The 15,618-nt window shown below is 46.4% G+C and overlaps 1 protein-coding gene across 1 annotated transcript in view; it reads right to left on the bottom strand.

Moving 5' to 3' along the window:
• Positions 1–15,395, bottom strand: part of Cracd (capping protein inhibiting regulator of actin dynamics) — a 138,221-nt gene extending 122,826 nt beyond the window's left edge. Inside the window, exon 1 of the mRNA XM_045161537.1 lies at positions 15,269–15,395. The gene's annotated coding sequence lies outside the window, so the exon portion shown is untranslated. The remainder of the gene's footprint in view (positions 1–15,268) is intronic.
• Between the last annotated feature and the right edge of the window lie 223 nt (positions 15,396–15,618).

The following is a 15,618-nucleotide window of genomic DNA, read 5'->3' on the forward strand; positions in this document are numbered from 1 at the left end:
AACCAGCAAGAGTGCGCCGTTGCTCTCCCCCCATTTTTACCCCTGCCAAGGTAAGCTCAATTAATATTGTTTCACTCTGAGTCACGTACTGCAAGGAAAACAAAAAGAACTGAAATTGGAATTTTGAGTCAAAATGTTCTCATCACCACTAATGAACAGAGATGTAGGGTCTTTTTAGTGCAATAGAGTAGGGGAACTTTTATGTACGTGGCGGTCATGAGCAGTGAGGAGAGCTGTGACATCCTTGTCAGTACCCGGACTTTGGCCTTCTGTACTGGTTGAGCACCTGTGATCTCAGCACTTGGGAGGTAAAGCAGGACAGTGGAGTCAAGGTCACTCATGTCATGATGCCTGTCCTAAAAAGCAAAACTAAGGGCTGGGGAGATGGCTCAGCTGGTAAAGATGCTTGCTTGTACATCCTGCAGGCTTGGGTTCAGTTCTCCAGTCAATACTCGCATAATGCCACATGTACAAAGTGGCCCATGCGTCTGGAGTTTGTTTGCAGTGGCTACTGGTGCGTCCATTGTCACCCGTTCTCACTCTCTCTTTCTCTCTTCTTAAGGATAAAAAAGTATAAGCAAAGTATTTTATTTATTTATTTGAGAGAGAGAGAATGGGCATGCCAGGGCATCCAGCCACTGCAAACGAACTCCAGACTCATGTGCCATCTTTTTTTTTTTTTTTAATTTAATTTATTAGTTTTCTTTTCAGCAAATACAGGCATTTTGGTACCATTTTTTAGGCTCATCTATGATCTACTCCCTCCCATTGGACCCTCCTTGTTAAGGTATATGGGGTCGTGCATTGTGGAGTTAGCCCACAGTTATTGGTATGATAAATGTCTCTGCATATCATGACCCAACATGTGACTCTGACATTCTTTCCGCCCCCTCTTCCGCAAAATTTCCCTGAGCCATGTTGGGTTAATGTTTGGTCTGCTTCAGTGCTGAGGTGTTGGGGGCCTCTGGGGCTCTGGCTCTCTGATTTGGTAGTCATGTGCCATCTTGTACATCAGGCTTATGTGGGTCCTGGGGAATCGAATCAAGGTCTTTTGGCTTTGCAGGCAAGTGCCTTAACCGTCAAGTCATCTCTCCAGTCCAAGCAAAGTATTTGAAATAGAAATTTCTCCATATCAGATCACAGTGTGAACAGAAAACTCCATGTCTCAGAGGTAATGCTGCCAAGCTTAGATACAGTGAAATATCTTGAGGAGAAACTGAAATATACAAAACAGCTTGTTCCTCTCAAAGGGCCTGGTGCCTTAAAATGTTGTGCCATCCAAAAACAAGGTTGTTTTTGTTTTTACCTTTCACATTTCAGCTATCGTTCTTCATTAAGCTGGTGAGCCTGCGTCTCATAACTGCTTCGTCTTTCTAACTGTCTGCTTCTCCCTCTTGCAAGATGGGAAGTGTGACAAGGAAGTATGATGGGATTATATATGTGTAAGGAGAGTCACCAGGTGCAGGGTGACTCACCCAAGGGTGCCCCGACTGGTTCTTAGTGAAGGATGGCTAACATGATTTGAGCTGCCTGGCTTGGGCTTGTTTATGTCTTGGTGATGTTGTTCAAGAAGTAAATCCAAGTATTATTTTTTTTTCTTTTGCACACTGTAAATGACCGGAAAAAGACAGTGTCTGTCTGTTTCCTTCACACCTCAGAGCACCCACACCGTACCATACCTGAGGCATCAGCACTTACGGCCTCACTGTGGACATTCTTTGCAAGTTTAATTTCTTCCGTGGCCATGGCTTTAGAAACGTTGCTGAAATAAAAGGTATGGCATGCAAATCTATGAGCACAGCACTATGGAAACAGGAGATACGAATCCCCGTGCTTGCAGAACCAATTCTGCCCGGTGTCTTCCACATCCGTGGAAGCGAGCCCACGACCCCCACACCGCTACATAGAATATACAACCAAATGGGAGGGGAGGGGACAAAGTGACACCTATAATAAAACACTGAGATTATTATTGCACTTCACAGTCTATATAAACAGCACATCCACTTAAGTACGGTCTCCATCAAACCGCTGACCCTTGTCCTGAGGGACACATTTACCATACATAGTCTTCAGACCTGAAAAGGAAAGACAGGAATTGAGCTGGGACACTTGCCTTTTGTATTATTCACTGAATCAAAGTTTATGTTGAATCAAACCACTTAATCCCCAAGCTATAAGAGCAATGGCAAACTTACAAGCCTTTCACATTTCAATTATCTCATGTCAAAAATGATCGCAACATTTGCAGGAAAATGGTTGCACCTAGAAATCATTATGTGAAATGGTGTAAGACTGTGAAGGCCCTGGCGCACCCATTCTCTCTCTCTCTCTCTCAGATAAAAAAATGAAAATTAAAATTAATAGAAAACAATAAAAACATAAAATGAGCCTACTTTTGGCAATAATGGTTTAAGGAGCTCCGCTGCGCACAATGATGGAAAGACATGCCAACGCTAGCCTACATGTTAATCTAGACTGAAGAGTCATCCGCCGAAGTCATCCACCGAATCTTTTCTGAGCATCCGTTAGGACTTAACGTTGTGGTAGAAATTGGGATGATAGTGGAGGGGCTGAGCTAGATACATAAAAGAAAACAAGATGACATGACATATTTATAAACAACCACAAGCCAGATAGAGCAAGCTCTAGGATGGTGGCGATGGTGGTGTGTGTGTGTGCGTGTGTTACTGATATGAATGAACTGATGTGAGTTTGCAGGAAAAAGAATCTTGTGTGTGTGTGTGTGGTGGTGGGGCGGGGGGGAAGTTTCCAGAGAAGTTATCCTTTGCAAATATCTTTTCAGCACAGCTAAACTGTAGAAGGAAGGGGCCAAGAAGAGAATGTCATTCAGACGCAAAGTGCCAGGGAGCGACCTTCTCCAGTACCAGTGTAAGGACAGTGTAAGAGCAAAATAAAAGATAACACGGGATTTGATCTCTACAGACGAGACTGTTTATTGAGAGAAAACAGCGAGGGGCCTCAGCTGTCCCGCGGGATGAAGGCTGAAGCACTGGGCCAGGCTAGGGTGGAGGTTTATAAGGAGGATCCTAAGAAAAACAGACCAGGTGCAGCTGATAAGGAAATTGAAGCTGTTTGTGTCCTTGTCCCGAATAGGCGTCTCCAGCCAGGAATGTCTAAGGGAGGACACTCAGATGATCCCTGGTCCTTCAAGGCCATCTGAGCTAGGGGGAGTACATCAGTCAGGGAAAAGTGCCAAGCCAAATGCCTCTGTTGTTTCTTTTGTTGCCCAGGAGCTTTAGTTCCCTTCAGTTTTCAGGGAAGGCTATTAACCCTTCAAGGCCTGGGTGTTCCCAGATGTAGAGAGCATGGCCAGGCCCTGGTCAACCTCATCCTTTTTTTTTGTGCAATAATCAAATGTTAACATTTGTCACAGATGAGCGGAAATGGAATGATAGATTGATGTTTTCAAAAACATGGATGCACAAACAAATTTTTAACTTGAAATTTAACATCTGTTTTAAATGCTTGCTTTGAGGGTATTTTTTTTTCTTTCGGGAATTAACTTGTTGATTTTTAAATATATATATATATTTTTTTTTTATTATTATTTATTTATTTATTTATTTGAGAGTGACAGACACAGAGAGAAAGACAGATAGAGGGAGAGAGAGAGAATGGGCGCTCCAGGGCTTCCAGCCTCTGCAAACGAACTCCAGACGCGTGCGCCCCCTTGTGCATCTGGCTAACGTGGGACCTGGGGAACCGAGCCTCGAACCGGGGTCCTTAGGCTTCACAGGCAAGCGCTTAACCGCTAAGCCATCTCTCCAGCCCATTTTTAAATATATTTTTTTAAAGATTTAAAAAATATTTTATTTTTGTTTATTGGAGACAGAGAGAAGAGGCAGGTAGAAAGAGAGACAGAGTGGGAGAGAATGGACGCCAGGGCCTCCAGCTACTACAAACGAACTCCAGATGTGCGTTCCACTTTGTGCATCTGGCCTATGTGGGTCATGGGGATGTGAACCTGGGTCCTTTGGCAGGCCAGCACCTTAGTCACTGAGCCATCTCTCCAGCCAGAAATTAATTAAAATTAGATGCTTAGTAAGGTTTTCATGCCGTCTTTTTCTTTTTCCAGATGGCTCTCTGGGTCACAAGCACAGCCTTTCTTCTCCATTGTTCCTTTGGCCTCTGCACTTCAGAATTAAAGCTCTCCATTTGAGGTCTTCGTACTAATGCTGCAAACATGCCTGTAACGCAACAAATTCTTCGTGGGCAGCAAATGGTAGAGGAGGACCACCTCCCTGCTGACTTGAGTGTTTTGTGCTTGGCATACAGTTTGGGCTCCTTAGGAGCAAAAGCTATCTTACTATTTGTTCCTTGTAAGCTTAGAGTCCAGAGAAGTGCCTGGTCCGTGGGAGGCCTAGAGCGTGTTTGTTCAAGAGCTCAAGGTATCTGGAAGCGAAAGCTTGGCTTTACTTAAGCCAGTTTAGAAAAGAAGTAAAATTGTATTTATTTTACTGAGGAAAAGCTTGGAAAAGCTTGTGATAGGTGGCACTTCAAGGGTCAAAACGTCAAACACAATTTTTCCCTAACCTGTCTTTAACCCCTAGAAGAAGGGACACCTATAATAAAACATTATTTTCCACAGGAAATCAACCTCCCTAGGCTTGAGCCAAAGCTGCTATCTAATCAAGCAGTTCTTCTCTTTTCTTTTCTTTATTTTTGTAGGAAGGTAGGGTTTCACTCTAGCTCAGGCTGACCTGGAATTCACTATGCAGTCTCAGGGTAGCCTCGAACTCACAGCGATCCTCCTACCTCTGCCTCCCAAGTGCTGGGATTAAAGGCATGCACCACCACACCCAGCCTAAGATTCTTTTTGAAAAAATTTTATTTATTTATTTCTTTATTTGAGAGAGAGAGAGAGAGACAGTGAGAATGGGCAAGCCAGAGCCTTCATCCACTGCAAACGAATTCCAGATGCATGTGCCGCCTTGTGCATCTGGCTTAGGTGGGTCCCGGGGAATCGAACCTGGGTCCTTTGGCTTCACAGGCAATTGCCTCAGCCACCAAGCCATCGCTCTAGCCCAAGCAGTTATTTTCTAAGGATTGCATTTGGGAGGGCCAGGGCAGGATTTAGAGGATGGAAGGGTCCCCTCTCAGGACGCACGTTCACACCATGTGACCTCTGGAGATTGTGGGTCCCCCTTGTTTGTCTGGCAAACACCTCCTCACCTTTCCTGAGGGCTCCGGTGTCACCTGCGGGAGGCCCTGTCTCCTGGTGGCAGCTGTTTCCTCTGCCCTGCGTGCTCTCCACACTCGGCGCAAAAAAAGCTCTCAAATATCACTAATCACACTTGATCCAATTATCTGTTTACATATCCGAATTCAGTTCAGCGAAGTTCACTCCTAAAGGCCGAGCTCTGAGTAGGTGTTGGGGCCTTGCTGGTCTTTCCCAGCTGCCTCCCACTGTTAAGACAGACAAGGACGAGACTCCTCCGGGTTCTCTGTGGAAGCAGAACAGGATGTGGCGGACAGATGGCAGGGAGGAGTGGGGCGCGGCGCGGGGTCCTGTTTCATATCCTTAACCCTTAGCGCAACATCTGGCGCATCCGAAGCTCCCTGCTCAGTTCAGTCCTGCCTTGTGCACAATAGGGCACGTGATGATCACGCTCTGGCGAAGACAAGCAGCCCCAGCCAGGAGTTAACTGTGGCCCTAGGGTGCTAGGACCCTGCTTTTCCCCAGGAGGCCACGACAAAGACCTCTCATGGCACCAGCTCAGTCCCTCTCTCTGCACTATGAGACCATGGGCTCTTTTTGATGCCCGTGAAGGATGTCACCAGCATTTTGGCCCTCTGGTCCCCCCTAGACCCGGTTTCCCACCTCTCCACCGGCTGCATCTCTGCGACCGTCTCAGGTTACTTGGGACAGATGGCAAGAAGACTCACGTTTCCAGCCTTTGCAGTCACAGTCCCAGGGCCATTGTGAGCAATGGCTGTTTTCCCAAGGAGGAAAGGAAGGAAGGAGGGAAGGGAGAAGGGGGGGGGGGCGGCCTCAGGAGATGACAGTGCGAAGTATTTCTCAAATTTTCATCTTCCGCAGCTGGGATCATCTGACCCCCCTTGGGAGAGACTAGGCTTTGCACTTAGGCTAGCAATCTAATCGCTACATCCTGAGCCAAAATATCAATTACAGGTTCACGTGGATGATGGGATATACTGGGGTTCAGACGACTACAACAATGGCATAAGCTGTGGGGGGGCCCGGGGGGGGCCCCGGGGGGCTGAGGGACCGAGCGACATGGGCACGAGTGAAATAAGGTGACGCTGACTTCTGCATATCCTTCCCTCCATCCTGCTGTTCATTTCATGAGGCGACTGAAGGGAAGCAGGGATCCCTGAAGGAAGTGGTTTTATTTTGAGTTCCTAATAAGAAAGGTGTCAGGCTGGAGAGATGGCTTAGCGGTTAAGGAGCTTCCCTGCGAAGCCTAAGGACCCGGGTTCAATTCCCCAGTACCCGCATAAGCCAGCTGCAACAAGGTAGTGCATGTGTCTGGCGTTTGTTAGTAATGGCTAGAGCCCTCTCTCTCTCCCTCCTTCTCTCTCGCTCCTCCCCCCTCAAATAAATAAATAAATAAATAAATAAATAAGAAAGACGTTGATATTCCTACAGCACTCCAGCTCTCTTTGCATATTATAAGTTTAGTAATATCATTTCCAGCTCTCTTTGAATAATGCTGAGATATTGGAAAAGTTAGTAAGTGATTTGTAATTACAAGTATTCTATTCTACTTAGTTATTTGCAAGGGGAGGAGAGACAGAAAGAATGGGCACACCAGCACCTCTTGTCACTGCAAACAAAGTTCAGATGCACGCACCACATTGGCTTTACAGAGGTCTTGGGGAATCGAACCTGGGCCAGCAGGCTTTGTAAGTACCTTTAACTGCTGAGCCCTCTCCCTAGCCCTACAAGTATTTTATACATGCAGCCAATGGGAGGTTCCATTTATATATAGAATAGGTAAGTTCATAAAGACAGAAAGTGGATTGGCTGTTGCCTGAGGTTGAGGGGAGAAACGTGGAATAACTGTTTTGTGGGTACAGCATCTTATTTTGGAATGAGTCTGAGGTAGAGAATGTATAACACTGTGAATGTACTAAGTGTATCCACCAAATTGTTTTCTTTAAGAGAAATTCTTCTTTAAAAATTATTTATTTAAGCCGGGCGTGGTGGCGCATGCCTTTAATCCCAGCACTCGGGAGGCAGAGGTAGGAGGATCACTGTGAGTTCGAGGCCACCCTGAGAATACATAGTAAATTCCAGGTCAGCCTGAGCTAGAGTGAAACCCTACCTCAAAAACCAAAATATTTATTTATTCATTTATTTATCTATTACAGAGAGAGGGAAAGACAGAATGGGGGTGGGGGGAGGGGCACCAGGGCCTCCAGCCACTGCAAATGAACTCCAGGTGCCATCATGTGCATCTGGCTTACGTGCATCCTGGGGAATCGAACCTGGGTTCTTAGGCTTCCCTGGCAAGCACCTTAACCATCATCTTTCTACTCTCCAAGTATTTTTTTTTTTGCATGTATGTGCATATATATATGTTTATAAGTATTAAATCTGGGCTTGAGATAGACACTCAGACAGTTTCTTGAGATCAAGGTTTCATGGCAATGGAAGGGAGAGAGGGGTGGAGGAGAGGGAGAGAGGAGGAAGAAAGAGAAAGAGGGGAGGTTGGGTGTGCACGCTAGGGAGCCAGAAAGCCGAACAGAGAGAGGGAGACCCAGTGAGAAGGTTTCATGGAGGTAAGTACTGGGGGAGGTGACATTGTCTCTCCTAAACCCGAAGGTGCCCTCAATTACCATAACAGGAAGTGGCTCCAGAATCCCAGACTTCCTGCAGGTGTGGCCAGGTGGGGAGAGGGTCCGAGCTCTGGGACGCCCACAGAATGCATTGGTGCATGCGCACACACGTCCTCCGGAAATGCTGTCCGCTTCTTTGGAGACATTGCCCTGGGGCTCACCAATTAGGCTAACTTAGCTGGTCACAGAGCCCTGGGCATCCTCCTGGCTGTGTCTCCCCAACGGTTGGCATTATTTCCCATGGGCTCCAGGGACCTAACTTGCGGGGCAAACACTTTGCTGATGGAGCTGTCTCCCTAACCCCTGAATTGCTCACTTTTAAATACTTGAAAATTATTATTGTTTTAAAAAATGATACTGAAGATTGGGCTGGAGAGATGGCTTAGCAGTTAAGCGTTTGCCCGTGAAGCCTAAGGACCCCGGTTGGAGGCTCGATTCCCCAGGACCCACGTTAGCCAGATGCACAAGGGGGCGCATGTATCTGGAGTTCATTTGCAGTGGCTGGAGGCCCTGGAGTGCCCATTCTCCATCTACCCGCCCATTTCTTTCTCTACCTGTCGCTCTCAAATAAATATGGAACCCAGGGGGGAAAAAATGATACTGAAGATTGAACCCAGGGTCTTACACGTACAGGTAAGCACTCTATCATTAAGTTATAGCCCCAAACCACCTCCCTTTCATTGAGACAGTGTCTCAATAAGCTGCTCACGCTGGCCTTCAGCTTGTGATCCTTCTGCCTCAGCCTCCTGCTGAGCTGGGGTTATTGGCTTGCCCCATCAAGCCTGGCTTAAAATGGCAAATTTTGGAAAACAATGAAAGTTAATAGAAATTAAATGTTTAAGTATATGCTATGTGAATTTTATCTGAATATTTTAAAAATGAGTCATATTGAAGGATTCATCATTCATCATTGTTCAACAATCTCAAATTTCAGAAAAATAAGGGTAGGATTTTTGTTTTCAAGGTAGGATCTCATTGTAGTCCAGGCTGACCTGGAATTCACTATGGAGTCTCAGGGTGGCCTCAAACTCATGGTGATCCTCTTACCTCTGCCTCCTGAGTACTGGGATTAAAGGTGTGTGCCGCCACGCCTGGCTAGATTTTTTAAAATATATTTTTATTTTTACTTATTTATTTGAGAGAGAGAGAATGGATGCACCAGGGCCTCCAGCCACTGCAAACGAACTCCAGATGCATGTGCCACCTTGTGCATCTGGCTTACGTGGGTCCTGGAGAACTGAACCAGGGTCCTTTGGCTCTGCAGGCAAACGTCTTAACCGCTAAGCCATTTTCTCTAGCCCCAAGGGTAAGATTTTTATTCCCCTTCCATAGCGATAAGAAGGATTCCATTTGTTTCTAAAGTTAAGCCTTTCTGGGCTTTTTTCTTTCTTTCTGTCAAGAGGCATAGCAATTCTTCCACGTTCATAGCAGAGAAGCAACTCAAACCCGTGACCCTGACTGGTCTGGTCATGAACTGTGAGTTCTCATCTGCACAGCCTCTACTGGAGCACTTCTTTTTTTTTTTTTTTGCTGTTGTTGTTTGTTTTGTTTCCAAGGTAGGGTCTTACTGTAGCCCAGGCTGACCTGGAGTCAGGGTGGCCTCGAACTCACGGCGATCCTCCTACCTCTGCCTCCCGAGTGCTGGGATTAAAGGCGTGCGCCACCATGCCCGGCTTGAGGGGGGCTGTCTTATCTGTAGTTACCTAGTACCAGCCACTTATCAGAAGTCAGGGGAAGGGCTGGGGATGGAGCTCAGAGGTAGAATAATGACGCAGCATGCACTAGGCTCTGTGTTTGATCCTGGGCCCTCCCTAAACAATAAAACACCACCAACAAAACCCCACCTCATTAATCAAGTACGCCTCCCCCCCCTTTTTTTTTTACTGTGTGGGGTTGTCAGGCTGTAGGAAGCAGGGTTCTGTGGTGGGGACATCAGACAAAAACAAACAAACAAAAAAACAGGTTATTTAAATTCAATAGAAGTCTATGACGACTTTGAAATTTCTATGTGTTTTCAGGATCAGAGCAAGCACATGGCGCATGCTGGCACAGAGAGAGAGAGAGAGAGAGAGAGAGAGAGAGAGAGAGAGAGAGAGGGAGGGAGGGAAGGAGGGAGGGAGGGAGGGAGGGAGGGAGCAGAAGGGGCCTTGGGTGAGAGGCAGTGTTTTTCTTTTCAATTCTTTTGTGCTCAGGACAACATATGGTTCAACACACAGCTCCAAGGCAGGCAGCTGTTCCGCACAAGGCAAAGCCCCAGAGCTTCGGGGCTGCAGAGCGGATTCGAACAGGAGATGAAAAGGACAGCACCTTGCAAGGGTCCCAGAAACACGGCGAGACCCGCGTTTGCTGAAGGCAGGCAGGCGCCGTCACTCACCGCGGCCCCTGCCCTGTCCGCCCGCACCTGCACCTGCCGGCCCGGGCACTCTACAGCCACACAGGGCACCATTCAACCTGCCTCCCGCTCTGCTCTTCCGTGTATTCCCCATGAATCTTTCTGGCTTTGACCTCGTGATGTTTTCTTCCTCCTCTGTGGCTTTCTCATCTTTCGGACTGAACAAGATTTTGAGCATCTGCAGCCCTTCATCAAGAGTTAATTTTAATTATTTATTTACTTTTGAGATAGATATATATATATAGAGAGAATGGGTGCACCAGGGCCTCCAGCTGCTGCAAGCAAACCCCAGACGCATGCGCCACCTTGTACAGCTGGCTTACGTGGGTACTGGGGAATCAAACCTGGGTCCTTTGGCTTTGCAGACAAGTGCCTTTACCACTAAGCCATCTCTCCAGCCTCTTGATCAAGATTTAGACTGTCCTGTGGTGTCACTGACTACTACTTTGGTGTGAAAGTACTCCTTTTTCACCTCCCTTCCTCCTTCCTTCCTTCTCTCCCTTCCCCCTCCCTTTCTTCCTTCTTCCTTCCTTCCCTCCCTCCCTCTTTCTTTCTTTCTCTCTCTCTCTCTCTCTTTCCTTCTTTCTTTCGAGGTAGGGTCTCTCTCTAGCCCAGGGTGACCTGGAATTCACTATGTAGTCTCAGCTTGGCCTCGAACTCACAGCGATCCTCCTACCTCTGCCTCCCGAGGGCTGGGATTAGAGGCGTGCGCCACCACACCAAAGTGCTCAGTTCTCTGTTGGCACAGCAGTCCTCTTTTTCTCAGGCAGAGCTTTCAAGATTTTGCCCAAAGTACATCTTTGAGAGGGGATTCACACTCAGAAATGGCTAGACAAGCTTTATGCTTAGGAAGCAACTAAAAAATGATGAAAAGCAAAATATATTAAATGCACTGAAAAATCCCCTAATTCTATTGCAATGAGACAGTTGACTCAGAGAGTCATGCGTACACACACACACACACACACTCTCTCTCTCTCTCTCTCACACAGACATACACACACACACATAATTTTCTTCTTATGTTGTGTGAAAAAAAAAGCATGTGTTTCTGTTACAAAATGTTCTGTATGGTACAGACCTTGTACTACTATTTTCCTGGAAAAAACATCCTAAAAAGAAGGAAAAGCATCTGTTATGTTATGAGAGAGGAACTATAAAATGGGGAGTGGGCTGTGGATGGCAATTCGATGATCTCTTTGGTAGGAAGGAAGAAATAGCGTGTCACCTGTGCGCCATGCCAGGGTTGAGCAATCTTGACGAGGACTTCAATACTGCATGCCCATAACCTCCACCCTGCCAAGGAAGGCCTTTGTCAGCTCTGTTCTGATAGCGGGGCCACAGTGACCCATGGGTGGCAGGGTAGAACTCACATTGACCTGGTTCTTTTGATCATCGATTCTGACCCTTGATGAATCATTTGAGCTTTCCAAGATGGTTGTAATGTGGAAATGGAAATGTTTATGGTTTATTAATAAGGGTGACTGTGGTGTGTTGGACTGTATGCCCCCAAAAGATACACTGAGCCGGGCGTGGTGGTGCATGCTTTTGATCCCAGCACTCAGGAGGCAGAGGTAGGAGGATCACTGTGAGTCTGAGGCCAGCCTTGGACTACATAGTGAAGTCCAGGTCAGCCTGGGCTACAGTGAGACTCTACCTTGAAAAAAAAAAAAAACCCACAAAAACAAAGAAACAAAAGATACACTGAGGTATTAACCCCCTGTACCTCAGAAAGTGAACTTATTTGAAAATGGGTTGATTGTACATGTAGATGAGGTCACATCAGAATTGGGTGGGCTCTTCCTCCAGTATGTCTGATGGCATTTAAAGAAAAGGGAAGATGATCCTGGGTATGGTGGGGCACGCCATTAATCCCAGCACTCAGGAGGAAGAAGTTGAAGGATCACCATGTGTTTGAGGCCACCCTGAGACTACATAGTGAATTCCAGGTCAGCTTGGATTAGAACAAGACCCTACCTCAAGAAACAAAAAAACAAAAAAAAAAGGAAAAGGAAAAAGGAAGATGACCCTTGAACACACACACACACACACACACACACACACACACACACACAGTAGGAATGCATGTGACAAAGAGACAGAGATAGAATGCCTTAACTGTGAGCCAAGGGTACCAAGAACTGCACAGACTTTCAGCTAGAAGAGGGAGGTTTCCTCGCTACAACTCTGACCCTAGCTTGACTCTTGGCTACAGAACTGTGCAACCAGACATTTCTGTCATTTTCAGCCATCCTGTCTCTGGCTCCTTGTTATAGCAGCTCTGGCAAACTAGCATGATTTAGTGTGGTGTGTGTGTGTGTGTGTGTGTGTGTTAACCGCCGAAGAAACATACTTACAATAAGAATGAGACACATAGACAGGAGTCAGTGAAACTTTCCTTCTTAATTGGCTAAAGCTTGAATGTGTCCCCCAGCATTCACACATTAGAAACTCACTCTGAATGTGATAGCGTTGGGCAGCGGGGACTAAAGAGACTTGGGAAGGTCAGGAGGGCTGTGCCTCCCAGCACAGACTGTCAATGCAACACTGGGATCGTTTGCCGAGAGTGAGTGAACGTATTTTTGAGTTTGGCCTCCAGAACCATGAGTAGAATAAGACTTTGTTCACCACGAATGACTCAGTTTCCAGTATTTTGTTATGTCAGTAGAAAAATGGACTAAAGGAGTATAAAAACCACTGGAATATCCTTGTCACCTCTGGACTTGACATTGTCTTTCCAAACTCACCTCCCACTACCCTCCAGAGTCCACTCACCCTGTCCCAACACTGTCTTCTAACTATGCCCAGAGAATCTCAGCTATGTCCACTTTTATGCCTTTGACCACATGCCTTCTTGGCCTGGAACAGGCCCAGGGCATCTCCTGACTTCCTGGCTGGCATCAATGAGGCCCACCCCTCTAACAATTCAATTTATACTTCCATTTGCAAATTGGATAACTGCTCCCAACCCCCCCCCCCATGGTGGCTGGAATGTAAATGTCCCCCATACCTTCAAGTGTTTGTGGTTAAGCTTCTTACTTAGACCCCCGGCTGGTGGGGCCCTGCTGGAGGGGGTGTGCACTGGGGGTGGGCTTTGGGCTTCACAGTCCAGCCCACTGAGCTAGCTCACTCAGCCTGCCCCTGCTCTGCTACTGATGGATGGAGATGTGAGGCGGTTGCCATGCTTTCTCCACCCTGATGAAACTTCCCATGGAAACTACAAGTCTCAAGTAAACTCTTTCCTTGCATAAGTGGCTCTGGTCCGGTGTTTCCTCTCAGCAATGAGAAGGTAACTGCTGACAGCCCCCTGTGGTAGTTTAAATGTGTGTCCCTCAGATTCAGATGTCTTCATTTTTTATTTTATATAGAGAGAATTGGCAGGCTAGGGCCTCAGCCACTACAGTCGAACTCCAGATGCTTATGCCACCTAGTGGGCATGTGCGACCTTGCGCTTGCCCCATCTTTGTGCTAATGTGGGATCTGGAGAGTCCAATATGGGTCCTTAGGCTTCACAGGCAAGCACCTTAACCACTAAGCCATCTCTCCAGCCCTCAGATGTTTTCTTAAGCTCATAACTTGGATTTCCAGCCATTTGGCTGGAAGAGGTATCACCGGAGGTGGATCTGAGTTCCAGCCTAAAGGTGTGCAGAGAGGTTTTGAGCTCTGGCTGTGCTTGCTTGGGGTGCTGGCTGCTTGGTGATGTCACTCTGCCTGGATTTATAAATAGGAGCCAGCTACTTCCACCATGTGATGGAACTTGCCCTGGATCTGTAAGATAGAGATAAGTTTCTTCCTCCCCTAAATTGTGCCTGGTTTGACAGTTCATCCCAGCAACAGGACCACCCCATACTCCTTACTCTCCTTTCCTCTTCTCCAGTGTTCTCATTAGCTTCTAATACCTAGCAACATGCTTGCTACATGCATAATCTGCACCGTTTTCCTCACACTGGGATATAAACTGCATGTGGCCAGGGCCCTGTAATTGCTCTGTTCACTGGAGGTGCTCAATGAGGAACTTCTAAAAATCCATCATTCCTTTTAAAACCACCACCTTATTATTATTATTGTTGTTGTTGTTATTATTTTGGTTTTTCGAGGTAGGGTCTCGCTCTAGCTCAGGCTAACCTGGAATTCACTATGTAGTCTCAGGGTGGCCTCGAACTCACAGCCATCCTCCTACCTCTGCCTCCCAAGTGCTGGGATTAAAGGCATGTACCACCACGTCCGGCTCCACCACCTTATAATTATGAAGTTGTTCATGGGCATTGCAAAGTAAATTTAAAAATAATTAAAAACTACAAATTTGCCCCATCCAATACAACCCCGCAATGAACAGCAAACAGAATGGTTTTAATCTTCTTTTAAGTGACTCCCTAAGGAGTCCTGCCTGCCACCTGAGGAGAGACGACATAGTTATCCTCGCCTACAAGACTCGGTGTGTGCACCAAGAAATCATGGGTCTAAGTTCTCCATACAACGTCTGCCATGTAAATACACTGAGTTATTTCCTTTGATCTTATCTTTAACTTCACTCCTCTAACTTCCAGAAGGTGGGGGACCGAACCTCTGAGACAGAACACTGGGGTGACGTTCTTACAAGGGAGACAGGCTGGGGACGTCTCCTCACTCCAGCACTCTGAAGACAAGTACTGAGTACTGAAACGCACATTGCCGAGTTCTGTGACCCCAAATCACCATGAGATGCAAAGCTATTAGCTATGCTACAGAATCTTATGACCGCCACAAAACAATGGAACACAACCCTGACATCATTATGCTGTATGCCATCTCCCACTTATGAAGCCCTTTCCCATGAAAGGGTCTTGTATGAATGAAAGCGCTAAAGCTCAGAGCATGCAAGCTGGTGGGTCGGAGGGCTGGGAATGAAAGCTGGAATTAGAAGACCTGGCATTCAAAGGTCCTCACAAAGGGTTACACAGTGACGTACATACTGTGTGCTTGGACGGTCCTGTCCACAGAATGTGAAATATTCTATAGTGCTTTCTCCATAAGTGACTTCCCACCCGATCCTTTACACAGGTCACTTACCTATATTAGCTGACAAAATCTTTTTATTGTTGGATAATTCTTCACCAAACGCTTCTTCTGGTAAAGAGGAAACTTCACCTTCAGTGGGGAGCGTGTCAGGAAATGGAGGGTAGACCCAGCTCAGCGGGAATCACAGCTCTCCCACCTACTGAGAAAAAACCAAACAAAACGTCAGGCATGCTTTATGTCTTTCACCCTCTTGTGGAAGCCTTTAAAATGATGCATTTTTTTTTTCTCATTCCTTTGCAAAAATCAGTGTAAAAATGACAGGTTTTGTTCATTTTTTTTTTTTTGCTGAGACTTTCAATTAAGTTTAAGTAATACTGAACTTCATTATTTATTGTATGTTA

This window comes from Jaculus jaculus, chromosome 11 (genome assembly GCF_020740685.1).
Source record: "Jaculus jaculus isolate mJacJac1 chromosome 11, mJacJac1.mat.Y.cur, whole genome shotgun sequence".
Classification (NCBI taxonomy): Eukaryota; Metazoa; Chordata; class Mammalia; order Rodentia; family Dipodidae; genus Jaculus; species Jaculus jaculus.